Source organism: Microtus pennsylvanicus, chromosome 7, assembly GCF_037038515.1.
Source record: "Microtus pennsylvanicus isolate mMicPen1 chromosome 7, mMicPen1.hap1, whole genome shotgun sequence".
Taxonomy (NCBI): Eukaryota; Metazoa; Chordata; class Mammalia; order Rodentia; family Cricetidae; genus Microtus; species Microtus pennsylvanicus.
In genome coordinates, this window is record NC_134585.1 from 13,268,220 (window position 1) to 13,280,554 (window position 12,335).

Genomic DNA, 12,335 nt, shown 5'->3' on the forward strand with positions numbered 1-12,335 from the left:
GTCAGAAAGGTGGGCTCTATCTGAACCCATGTCAGTGGATTCACAGTTCAAGTGTGGTGGTCATTTCTAAATAAGAGAGTGTGTGACTGAACATCTATCTGCAACCCTAATGCTAAGGAAATGGAAAATACAGTATTCATTTGAATCTATGAAAATCTTTAGCTGGTATGACTATCTTCTTTTTTGAACAAAAGTAAAATTAGTCCACCATGGTTGCAAGCAATTTTGGCTACCTAAAGAACTGTGATTTCTTTTCTAGTATGAACGTCCCACATTAAACATTGCATCAGTTATAACATTCAATACTAAAGCAGCCCCTTAATACCCAATATGTAGATGGCAAAAGTGTGTTTAGAGAGGGCAAATAGCTTCTCCAAAGAATTGTTCTTCTTAAGACATCGTCATCATAGCTTCCCATGCCCCAAAGCTACCCCCAGTCAATAAACCCACTTTATGGACATTTTTAGAAAGTTACAGGTTTTTGTTATTGAAATAGGAAGAAAATAAGAAACAAAAACGAGGAAATAGTCCTTTCTTTGGACAGATCACCTTCAACTGGCACAAGAGGCTTAGAATTAGAGCTGGAGTCCAGTCTGAGCCTTTGTCCATCTCCAGGCGACTTTATAGAATAGCTTAATTTCAGACTTCTGTATTTAACTGCTTCCTAAAGATCCCCAGCTAAATATTTGAATTCTTATATGGAAAATCAGCTTTTTCTTTGCCCTTGGCCTTCAGCATCCATGCAATCACTTCACATGTGATTTCCAAGCCAGATGTGAGAACATCTACCGCCAAAACAAAGGAACAAACAAAGAAAATAAAAAGTTCAAAGCAGATGTGACAAATAAGAAAGAGGGGGGAGGAAGAGAGAGAGGGAGGGGGAAGAAGGGAGGGAGGGAGGGAAGAAGGGAGGGAAGGAGGAAGGGCATTGGGCTTTATATTGTTCTAATTATTTTCCCTTTGAACAACAGGGAGTCAAAAAAAGCAGCCAAACTCTCAGAGACAAATGAAAACCCACAAGGATTGGAGGCACTGGCTCACACCTTGAAAGAGACCAAAGTTTAATAAAGTTAATGACAGCTCAGTACCCAGGCAATGCACTGTGTCAAGAAAGCAGACTAGGTTGGGAACAGAAACATAAATTCTGTTTTATTGGACATGTACACAGGCAGTCTTGGGAGATAAGGGTAGAAATTAGGTGAATTTGGGTCATGATATATAATGCTTTTTGGAAGAAGTAGGGGAATCTATAATTAATTCTGAGAGAAGTAAGGAGCCAGCGAAATTTACTTTGCATATTTTTGAGGTCTAATTAAATCTCTGTTTAGGAACATAGTTTTTTCAGCACCCAGGAATTAGACTTCACAATATCTAACCTTCCAAATGTACCTCCCAGTAAAAGTATCTCAAATTGTCTATTATGCAAATTAAAACTTCATATGCCCTGTTAGCCTCATTAATAAATTACAAGCATCTTGGAAAGTCTATTACCTTTGTCCAAAATCACCTAGAATAATTTCTTAAAGAATATATCCAGAAGTGTTAACTATACGAAGTAGACTCTGTAGTCTGATAGCTATCAAAATCCTGGCATTCAGCAGAACTCAGCGAACTCTGAAAGCAGCTCATCATTCCGTGGCCCTCTGCTCCTTTAAGTTTTACAGAGTTCCTTCAGGTCTGTAGCCCTCTGAGTAATGATTACAGAGGTCAGTTATCCCTCTACAGAATTTGATAAACACTTTATGGTCAGGAGCCTGATCTCCCTGTCTGCACTTCTTGCCACATGGAAGGCTAACAAAAGTGCACACCTGAGAATCTAGTCTAGGCTTACTGCACCCCCATTCTGATTGTCCCACTGTACGGCACTGTAAGACTCTTGTCCACTCACGGTTTGACTAAACGGTCCAAAGTGTTTTCTATTCGATGTGCCAGTTTGCATGGAATTTAGGAAACCATTCCTACACTGCTATTTCTCTAGCGCCTACAGAGATTCTTTGTGTTGTATTTTCCTTTGGGAACTGATGCTGTCGTGGGCTAGAAGAATAAGGTTATGGGTGAAAACAATACAGGCAAGTAATTGTTTCTGCTTTTCACATAAGTAATCATTGCTGTTTCCCAAAATTTCTGTCCTGTGTGATACAAGACTGGGAACACCAGGAACATCTTCACAGCACCAGGTCAAATGTATCCCTGTGATACTTCAAATAAGCCTAACTCTAAACATTGAGAAGGATTATGTACTTGAATGTAATTGCCCAAGTGCTGCCTCATCAACTTTGTTCATTAACGTAAGAGCTGTTAGCACCTAATTCAATTTATAAAATCAAAAATTTCTTGAACAGTTTTACTCTATAAAATGCAGTTTTTTAAAAAAACTTAAAATGTAGATATAGCTATTCTGTTATTATCATAACTGAGTACCATTTTCGAATGATCAACATTCTGTTTGTAAAGTGTTTTTTGTTTATTTGCTTTTGTTTTGTTTTCCAGCTTCACATTTTCTCTGATGAAAGCCTTGATATTGAGAACTCAGTTTGCATTCTTATAGATATGAAGTAGAAATGAAAGTCCCCTAGTAGACATTTTATTCTATGTCTATTATCCATTATTTCTTCAGCACTGTATTAAGAAATCTAAGGAAATATGATATGCAGAGAAATAACCAGGCTAGGGAGAACACAATAAAAGTAGATAAAGTCATTTTTGCCCTCAAGGTGTCTGCTCTTAATCTGACTTTTACTCCTTACTCTTTGGAACTAGAGCAGAACTCTTATTTGAGTTAAAGCATTACCTACTTCAACTATGTGCCTCTTGACCTAGTCTCTCCATTTCATAGAAAATACAACAGTCCCTCAGACGAGAGGGGATAAAACGGGAACTTAGCTAAGAGCTAAGTGCAGACTCGTTAGACATTAAACTAGCTGCCTGGAAACTAGATCTGTTGTCTTTCCATATGCTCTGTCTACTAAGTGTAAGATTGGAAGGAATCAGAGGCAGTGAATGCCCACAGTTCAACATGTCCAGATAGAATATATTGGAGATCAGGCAGGATAAGGCTGTAAAACACACATACATTCATCCTATGACACCACGAACTCCATTCTTGGCCAACGCAAAATTAAAAAAAAAAAAGTCCAGGAATATCAAAGTCAACTTGTGCCTTAGAATTTTTATCACTGCGATAAAACACTGTGAGCCAAAACAATTTGAGATGCCAAGTGTTTATCTCACCTTACAGATTGTAGTCTATCATCTAGGGAGGTTAGGGAAGAAGTCAGGCAGGAATCTGGAGGCAGGAACTGATGCAGCAGCCATGGAGGAGTGCTGCTTACTGGCTTGTTCTTCATGGCTTGTTCAGTATAAGAAAAAACACACTGGGCCACCTGCCCATGGCGTGGTACTTCCCACAGTGACCTTGCCTTCCTATGTCAATCTTCAATCAAGAAAATGCACTATAGACTTTCCTACAAACCAATCTATTGGGAATATTTTCTCCCCCGAGGTTCTCTCTTCCAAAATGACTCTAATTTGTTGACATGAAACTAGCCAGCAGAATTGGTCCCTTGTCAATTTTGCACACAAACATATCACTACTAAACTAGACCTTTTCTTTTTTGTTGTTTTCAAGATAATATATTATTAAATATCACAAAATAAGACATAGTATAAAATTGAAAGTCCAATCTTTAGAAATTCAACCTAAAAGTTCAGTCTCTTCAAAATATCCAAAGTCTCTAAATATCCTAGTCTCTCTAAAAGTCCGAAATCTCATTCAAAGTTCAAATTCTCTTAACTTTGGACTCCTGTAAAATGAAAATTGGTTAAATACTTTTTTATTTCAGTAGGGAAGAGCCACAATAAAATTAAAGAAAAACCAAAATCCACCAGCATGAAGATCAGTGTCAGACTTCTCAGATTCATTCATGATTTTCTGGGCTCCTCCAAAGGACTTGGGGCCAATTCCCTGGCCCCACCCTGCTCAGCACACACAGTCTGGTTTCCTTGGCTCAGGCCAGCTCCACCCCATTTGTGTTGCAGGCCTAGGAGTGGTCTCGTTGTATTGGTTTCTCCATATTGCTTGGGTTTCCAATGTAATCAGGCTGCACATTCAACAGTAGTCTTTCCTGGGCTCTCTCTAGGGCCTCAAACCCTGCCACATGATGCAAAGGCACGGTCTCTCTCCACAGCCCTTTAATCCTAGCTCTTTTACTGTAACTGAGGCTGCATATTACCCAATGGTCTGTCCCAGCCTCTCTCAATGAAACCTTCATGCCTTCAAACCCAGCACCACCTGGGTGACTCTTAAACTACCAGCTTTGGCTACTAATACAGGGTACAGCTTTTCTGACCTTTGGCTCACAGTCTCCATGTGCTGACTCGGAGGAAGCACTTCCCAGATTTCACCTCTTTGATGCTGGTCTCTTCTTAATCTCTAGTCTGATTCTCTAGTCCCTGCTGAATAGTACCCATTGTCTCTACCAAGAAAAAAGATTTACTTCAGTAGCGCTAGGGTCTTCTCGATCACAGCTGATTCTTCAGCTCTGACCGACCAGACACCACAGATTAACACAAAACACCACACAAATGCTCCAGGAGTATTGCAGGGACTCTAAAAATTTCCTTCTGAAGCTTCCTAAGCCAACGCTGTCTGGAGCACTCTCAGCAATCTTATCTACCGAACTTCCACAGAAATAATAGTCCACTGAGCTCTGAGAACCCAGTTGCTTTTCCGGTCCAGTGCTCCAAAATCCTTCCAGAATCCTGCCCAAAACATGGTCAGGCATATTAGAAAAACACTATCATCTCCGCTACCACCTTCTTTGTGTTAGTTAGGCTTTCTATTGTAGTAATAAAACACCTTGGGGAGGAAAATGTTTATCTCATCTTACAGCTTGTAGTTCCTCAGCCTGGTGAGTAAAGGCAGGAACTCTGGGCAGGAACTGATGTAGAGACCACTAGGAGTGTCGCTTATTAAATTGTTCCATATAGTTTGTCCAGCTTGATTTCTTAAAACACCGAGAACCAACGTGGTGGTATAGACCACTGTGAGCGGTGCCCTGCCACGTCAGTCTTCAAGCAAAACCAAACAAACACTAAGAAGAGCAAAACAACAAACAAACAAAAACCAGCAGGCTTCTCATCTGGGGTTTTCCTTCCAAAATGATTCTAACTTGTGTCAGGTTGACCTAAAACTAGCCAGCATGCCTTGGTGACTGAAAGGCTACTGAGAAAAGCATCCCGGACTGAAGAATGTGGAATGTGGGGCTCTTGTCCATGGGTGCCCCGGCCATCTGGAAGCCATAATGATCTAGCAGCTTTGGAGAAGTCTGGGAGCCTGCGTGGGGTTCACTTGGAGCTTTACAAAATGGAACTTCCTGAAGAAAGTTTACTGTCATGGTGAGAAGCCCAGTGGGAGACAGTGTGACAAGAAGAGCTGGAGGAGCTGGTTGTCGGGAGGTTCTGTCCTGGGTTAACTTATTGCCATCATCTGTTTCCAAACCTCATTTGTGTCTTCAGCTGCCAAGGAAGGCTTTGTATCTAACCACAGGAGGCTTACATCTGGATACCAGATTTCTTCATTTTTTTATATACATCTATCATGTCCTCTGAGAAAGGACATGAATCCATCCAGCTTTAGCTGTGGTGGTGTTTTAAAGTAACTTATGACTTTATGTGTTCATATGAATTTTTCTATATATGTGTATACACATATGTGGATCCCTGTTTCATTTTGAATCATCCATCTGTAACAAAACGTATTCATACTTAATCCTACAGAAGAGTTATTGGAGTTTAAATAGAGACTCTTGTATCCGAATCGTTACCTAAAAGTAGGCATGCAGGGACTAAGGATGCAGGGTACTTAGCTAATGTGGAGGAAGATCCTGGGTTCAGTCTCCAGCAATGGTAGATTAATTATAATTAATTAATGGCAGTTAGTCACAGTCTTTCACTTTGGGGGTAATGACTTCATTGGCAGTTGTATACTTAATATATGATGAAGTATATAATCTCTATTATAAAACATTTAATTGCTTTGAATGGAAAATATATTACTGTAGATCCTTAATGTTTTCAAAGACTAGATCTTACCACGTGCAAACTGCACTTTTTGCTCATCATCTACGCAACAGCATGATAAAGTATTAATATATGTTCTAAATCATTATTCCATAAATAACAGTTTTTTAAAAAATGTATCGTCATCTGTGGCTGTGAGCTCACCCAACCTCACTCCCTTCACCACCTCTCCTTTCCATACTCATCTTGCTTACAATGTGTGTTTCAGCAATCACACAGTATTTCCAAACTTAGTCAGCTCCACAAAAGTAAAACAATGACTCTGGCTGTGCCTAGATTCTTCTCAATTTGTTCACTGTCCAGAGGTCTGCAGTGACAAGGACACACCTTTTACTGCTGCAGACTGACCTTTCCAGTACAGGTAATGGGTTGAAGAGAGGCACAGCACAATATTTTATTTTCAGAAAAATTTGCCTTTCATTTTACACCCCAATCCCAGTTCCCCCTCTACCTGTTCCCTCTACCTTCCCCCTTCCTACCTCCCATCCACTTCTCAGAGGGCATAAGAACTTCCTTGGGGAGTCAATTGTTGTGGGATATTTTACTCTCTTGGCCGTTTGAGGGGTCCACTATTCAGTTCCTAAATAAATCACACATGGAGGCTTATTCTTAGTTATGAATGCCCAGCCTTAGCTTGGTTTGTTTCTTTTCTTAACTTGAATTATCCCAACTACCTTTTGCCTCCGTGCTTCTATCTTTTTTTTTCCTTTCCTTCTTACTCCATGGCTGGCTTGCATGTCCTCCTCTCCTTCTTCTTTCATTGCTTCTCATTCTCTCTCCTCTCAGATTTTTCATCTTCTCTTTATACTCTCTGCCTACAAGCCCTGCCTATCCTTGCTCTTGTTTTGGTATTGGCTGTTTATCTTTTTATTAGTTCCATCAGGTGTTTTAGACAGGCACAATAACACAGTTTCACAGAGATAAAAAAAAATTCATCATAAGCAAAAGTCAAACAGCTGAAAATAGTATTTCCCAACAGTCAGCCAAGTCTGGCATACCAACCTGAGGCAGGTCCAAGCTCCCCACTCTACCACCACCAACCCGGTATCAAGGTATTCCACCATAGGGAATGGGCTCCATAAGCCAGTTCATGCACCAGGGATAAATCCTGGTCCTACTGCCAGCCCCGGCCCTAACAGATCAAACCACACAACTGTCACCCACATTCAGAGGGTCTTGTTTGGTTCCACGCAAGATCCCCAGCTGTCACTCCATAGTTTGTGTGGAGGTCCAGGAATGTGAGGCTGTTTCCACATTGACCAGAGTTGGAACTTACTTCTATTCTTCAAGGTTTTTTCTTTCTACCTCAAGCAAAGATGCCACCTAGACTCAGACCAGAGAGTTCTGCTCTCTCAGGGTTATTGTCTACAGGTGTGACTAAAAGTCAGCCCTTGTATTTCAGGCTTAGAGAAGCAGATATGTTTCTACCACAAACAAAAGTCTAAGGATCCAAATAAGGGCCCATATCCTTTATGGAGACAACACTAGATTCCACCCAGGGAGTGGTTTGCCTACAAAATGTTTTGGTCTAGGGTATGAGCATGACTTGTTTTGTTCTACCAACAGAATGTTGAACTGTGGTAGCCTGAGACCTTCAATTGGTATGTTCATTTCCTTGTATCGTGTTAATGCAGTTTTTTGTCTTACTCCTACCTTTTGGGGTCAGGGATATTTTAAGCAATTGGATATTAAACACAGGTGAATTTCACTGGAACTCCCTCCTGATACTATCCTCTATGTTTCTGCCTTATTATTTTTAAGCGCATTTTGTATTATTTACTATATTCTTAAATCCCAACGTCCCTACCCTGGCAAGAGGCATTTTTGTCGAGGTTGGTCCCTGACAAGTTCATGACCTCCCACTAGCTTGGGTCAGCTGTCTCTGAAGACAGTATTTTAAATACACTGTAAGAATACTGCATATACAAGGGCATCAGGTGGTCTGACAGCCATGTGTGTTATTTCAATTTTGATCTTTTCTATTACCAAGTATTTACTTGAGGAGCCTGCCATCAGATCCTCAGGGATCACAGACCCTAATAGGAAAGGGGATGCTGAACTTCTGCACTCTGAAAAAGCTGCCCAAGAAGAGATTAATTACACATGTCAAGAGTTCCTGTGTGATAAATTAAATCCTTCCTTGATTCATAAGCAGGTTCCCCAGTGAGTTTTGGAGGTAGCAGAAATTTAATTTGAAGAGGACTGGGCATTTGGTACTAACTATGATCCAGAAGAGAATAAAAGTCACTTCACATCTAGAAATAGGTAAATTAGAAAGAAATTAATCAAATTATAAAGTCAAAACATAATTTATAGTAGCATTGATTGCCATCACCATACGACTGGTAAAGAAAAGACATGCCAGAGAGTTTGGGTCTTATCCAATATAACTGGCTAAATCTCACACCTACTGTTCTTTCTCCTACACTAGAATATAAGGAGCAATGCTAGCCAGGAGCAGCCTGTCCCTGTACCATGACACCAAAAAGGAAAATTAAATGGTAACATATTCGTGTTTTAAATTATTGAAATGAACATTCCACATGGGAAACTGGCACAGTTTCAGTAAGCCTCAGTCAGGCTGGGAGGTAGGAGGATTAGGATTCCATTGTTAGCTTTAGTCTCCTGCCGTAGACTCCCATTTTGGGATTTATGAGATGCTGCCTCAAGAAAAATTTACATTTGAAAGTGACTGTCGACCAAATCAGAATATGCTTACTTATTTTATTTAAGATTTGTTTTCCTGTTGGAATTGTTCTTTCTCAGAGCAGTGGAAGCCTTTCCTTTCACCCCGACGAGTGCTTCCTGAGGTAATCCCCGCACTGACTGAGCTTCTGGATACTAGCTATCATTTCCCTCAGAACTTGGGCGAGCCCTTGTACCTCACGGCTGCTTTTGTCATTACAGTGCATTTACAACACACGACGGACATTCAGTAGTCTTGGATGTCGGGTAAACTTGGGGGAAGTCCCAGTTGACACAGTCACTACATGTGTACTGAGAAAAGGAGTTTGTTGGGATTAGAGCAGCCTGGGCAACAGGCTACCTGCGGCACAGCTGCTTCTCAGCCGCATTCAAAACCCCATGGCAGATGAGGGAGGGTGACGTGATCGGGGGAGGGGGAGGGAAATGGGAGGCGGTTGCGGGGAGGAGGCAGAAATCCTTAATAAATAAATAAATTAAAAAAATAAAAATAAAAAAAAAACCCATGGCGCTGATACTCTCACTATTATGTTAACTCAGTTTGCACGGACACAATCCCTACCTAAACCATCACCACAATGAGCTGTCATCTCCTCTTTATTCTTACACTAATTGTGTGGCTAGCTGGATTCTGGTTCCCACATACCCTCCAATCTCCTATCACTATGGTATAAACCACGTACTAAGACCACGACCGCCATTCCTGTAACAGTGTTAAAATGAAACCTCAGCTTTGGCAATGTAGTAAAGAATCAGTCTTACTTTTCCTCAGTTAAACACAAGAAACATTCACAAACTCTATGGATTGTTTCAATTAAAGATCTATCACCCAAACCTTTACCACAATGTCTACTAGATACTGAGTGTAAAATTATGATTACACATAATTTTATTATGTTATTTTGAGTATTGAACAATCCCTAAATCTAGTTCCTACTCCTTATATTCCTAGTTTCCCTGAGCCCTGTGCGACTTACCAACCATGTCTAGTTTTCCTTAGGCTACTGTACTTAGTCTTACGTCTTACTCCATTTTACGCAACTTATTTGCAGAACTTCCAGAGCCCCCAACGGTCATTTATCTCAATTAAGGCGTGCACCTGCACATTCAGGAGCACGTAGCAATTCCAGTGCCCCGGTAGATGACTCACAGTCGCAGAGCGGGCCTGGAGTGATCTGAATGCATTCAAGCCACATAGTTCTAAACCCTAAATTAGGGCCCACAACAATTTGACTCATTCTTTTTAAAACTTGCCATTTAATTATTGAGATTACAGTTACATCATTTCCCCCTACTTTCTCTCCTTCCAATGCTTGCATGTATTTCACTGCCCTTGCTTTCTTTCAAATTCATGGCTTTTAAACATTTAATTGTTGGTGGGTATGTGTACTTTAATAAATACATAATGCAACCTGTTTTTGTCCATATGACATGTGTGTTTGATCTCAGGACTGACAATTTGGTTTTGGATAACCAATTTTTGTTCTTTTCAATGGGAAAGATGTATTTCTCTAAGCCCAGAATTCCCACGTTGTCTAGAGTTGTGGTTTCCCAAGCTTTCCCCTGTCCAAATCAGCATGTCTATTGGTATTATCAAGAAGCTACACCTTATTTTAAGCTTTGGGATATTCTGTCAATCAATTCTTAAATCACTCACCTCCACACTTTAAATGTTCTGTACTTTTTTAGCTGACTGAACTCAGAACCTGAAGTTTCTAAAGTCACTCTGAAAAATGTTGAGAAGTGATGCCCTCAATATATATGATTCTTTGATCAGGATTACAGTAAAATATCTGAATCAGTTTAGCATTTCCCCAAAACTGCTTGAATTCTGCAAGAAATGGGACATCCTTTAATCAATTTTATGCCTCTCTCTGACAGGATGCTTGATCGGGATCATTGATCATACGGTGTCAAGTGTTCTTCCAAATCCAAGCTTTACTGACAAGGAAGAATTTGAAATTAAATGCAGAGTAGTTCACTTGTTCCTCCTGGAGGACATGTTTTTATAACTGTGTTTCTTGTGCCCCAATTAAGCTATCAATCTAGGATTACAGGCAGAGAATGAAACAAACACAATTTAAACCCAAAGGTATGCAAAGTGATGAAAGCAACTATCTAATGTATATTCTCACATGTCTTTCCCCCTCACAGATAAGTTTCAAATTAAAGAGTTAAAAGCTAGGAAATTATTTACCTACAGCACTAAGCAAGATCATATTAAAGCTCAGCTACCTTATGAGCTAGTGTCCACACAGAAAGGATTCAAGGCTATATTGATCAATGGGGATCACCTACACTGACCTTGACACAAACCCACTCAGTTATTGAGACACAGTGCACCTGTATTTATACCAATAGAATTAATTTGCTACAGCATGATATTTTTTCCCTAATTGCATGATGACATGGCACACCAATTAATGGATTCTGGCCATGAGATGTTGTTACATCTGTGGCACCCACCTAATTAAGACACAATCACAGTACTCTGGGCAACGTCAGAGGGTAAAGCTAGTGGTTTGAATGAGAATGGCTCCCACAGGTCCACAGTTAAACGTTTGTACCCCGGTTTGTGGAACTTCTTGGGAAATATTAGGAGGTGTGGCCTTGTCTGAGGTGTGTCATTGGGTGAGCTTTGATGTCTCAAAAGCCCACGCCAGGCCCAGTCTCCCTTCCCGCTGCCTGGCTAGCAGTATAAGAAGCTGTCAGCTACTGCTCCAGCACCATCCTGCCTGCGTCCTGCCACAATCACGGACTACCCCTGGGAAACTGTTACCAAGCCCCCATGAAAGGCTTTTTTTTTTTTTATAAATTGTCTTGGTCATGGTGCCTACTCACAGCAATAGAACAGTAACTAAACAAGTAAGATTCAGAATAGTCTTAGATAATTTTCTTTTTTTTAATAAGTGTTTATACTACCTCTTGAATATGTAGTATATTTTTTCTGTTTACCCGTTATAGTCTATAAAAAGAGAATTTGTTCTAATCTAGCCTTCAGTGACTCTGTGATTTGATTTGGAAATGGATGGGGCTTTATAGTAGTAATCAAATTAAAATAAGATCATTAGGTTGAGTCCCAATTAAGTATTACTGGTGTCTTTAGACAAAAAATTAGAGATACTATCACACTAAGAGCAGATGATGGAGACACAGAGGAAATGCAGACCAATGGGAGGAGCCTGGCTACACATTGTAGAACAAACAATGTGGACTGCGAGGAACCACACCATGGAGTTACTTCTTGTGAACCCCGACCCCTACCACCCCAACTCTAGCTCTTTCCTTACCTCTTCCAGGATATGACCTCCTTTTGGACAAACTGGGCTAGTACTATACATAAAAGAAAATCAAACAATAATAAAAAATACTTAAATGTAAGAGTAAATATTAAAAACAAACAAAAGAGTAAATAGCTCAAACCTTGAACACACACAGCTGACTGTACTTAAACCGGTAAAAGCTCTTCTCCAAGAATCCATATAAGCTGGACACGTAGGTGCATGGAAAACCAGGCTCTCTTCATAATCAGTTCATGTCTGAGCCACACT